The sequence below is a fragment of the Myotis davidii genome, unplaced genomic scaffold (assembly GCF_000327345.1).
Source record: "Myotis davidii unplaced genomic scaffold, ASM32734v1 scaffold637, whole genome shotgun sequence".
Classification (NCBI taxonomy): Eukaryota; Metazoa; Chordata; class Mammalia; order Chiroptera; family Vespertilionidae; genus Myotis; species Myotis davidii.
Genome location: NW_006289494.1, coordinates 780,642 through 782,354, shown reverse-complemented (window position 1 = coordinate 782,354; position 1,713 = coordinate 780,642). Strand labels below are relative to the sequence as shown.

Here is a 1,713-nt window from a genome sequence, read left to right as displayed (position 1 = left end):
GGCGAAAGAAACGAGATGGAGAGTGGGGAAGGGTAATAGATAGGGCCATGGCAGCAAGAATTCCAAACGCCAGCCCCTTGCCAGTCAAGGACTGGCAAACCCCAGTGAAGAGGCTGAAAGTAAGCCCCTTCTTCCCACTTGAGCTTTCTCTTCCCAGAGAATTTTCATTGTATTTTGTTGAATGGTAAAGACTGAAAACACAACATAAAAATATCATAAGCCTCCCTATCTCACAACATATTCAAAAATATATACTCAGAATATACATGGGCCTAAATGCTAGAACTAGAAATAGAGCGCTTAAAAACGGAGCTATCCATCTTCGTGACCTTGGATTAGGCAGTGGTCTCCAAAAGTGGTCACAAAAGTGTTAGAGGTGTTACAGACAGCTCCCTGAGTCAGTGGGAGAGGGCTGTTCCCCACCTGGAGCCTCATCTTCTCATATAAATGAATTTATACAGGAGACCTGGACTGAGTTGTGAAAAGCCAACTTATTAAAGCAATTAAAGTGTGCACCTTTATTGAAAAAGCAAACCTATATATCTGCCTTAGGAAGCACAGACAGGCTCTCTGCTAATCTGAAGAGTGAGTTGGGTGGGGGTCTGAGGCGTTACATACCCTCCTGTCTGTAGGCTTCAAAATTTGTTTGCTGAATGTTTTGGTGCAGATTAATTCTCCAGGTCCCTTCTTTTTACTTTCTTGTGGCCTTCCCAGAATTCATGAGAAGCACCTGGCAACTTATCTTGCCAAGCCTTGAGACTATTGGCTTTTCTCTTTAGGGAGTAAAACTGCCTTTTTTTTTTTCTTTCTTTCTCCTTTCCCCCTGCCTTTCTGCATTCTCTCCTTAGAGAGGTGGATTTTTTTTAACCATTGTCTGGGGAAGATAATGGCTTGTTAGTTACAAGCTGGCTGCACATTGCCCACACTGTTTTAAACTTTCCTGTCTCCGTTTCCCTATTCCTCCTGTCCTGGAATCCTGTAACAAAAGCACAAGCAACAAAAGAAAAAAATAGGTAAATTGGACTTAAGCAATATTATAACTTTAGTGCTTCATTGGCCACCATCAGGAAAGTGAAATAACAACCTACAGAATGGGAGGAAATATTTGGGAACCATATATCTGATATCCAGAATATATAAAAGGCACTCGTAACTCAACAACAAAAAAACAACCCAATTTTTTTAAATGGGCAAAGGACTAGAATAGACATTTCTCCAGAGAAGGTGTACTGCTGACCAATAAGCAGACAAAAAGTGCTCAGCATCATCAGTCGTTAGAGGAGGGCAAATCAAAACCACAGTAACATACATGTCACACCCACGAGGATGGCTGTTAGCTTTGATAACAAGCAAAGAAATAAAATAGAAAATAACAAGGGTTATTAAAGATGTGAAGAAACTAGAAATCTGGTACATTGCTGATGGAAATGTAAAATGATGCAACCGAATTGTGGAAAACAATATGGCAATTCCTCAAAAAGTTGAACATAGAATTACTATATGGCCCAACAACTCTACTCCTAGATATACTTCCAAAAGAATTGAAAACAGAGATTCCAAAAGCCACTTGTACGCTGACATGCATAGCATCATTATTCACAATAACTAAAAGGTAGAAACAACCCAAATGTCCATTAATGGATGAATGGGTTTTAAAAATATAATATAATTAATATTATTATATTATTAACAAAGGAAAGGTATGAAATTTGG

General features: G+C 39.1%; 1 protein-coding gene across 1 annotated transcript in view; it reads left to right on the top strand.

Annotated features, from left to right (window-relative positions):
* Window positions 1-1,713, top strand: part of CLYBL (citrate lyase beta like) — a 119,520-nt gene that overhangs the window by 78,678 nt on the left and 39,129 nt on the right. The gene's annotated exons all lie outside the window — the stretch shown is intronic.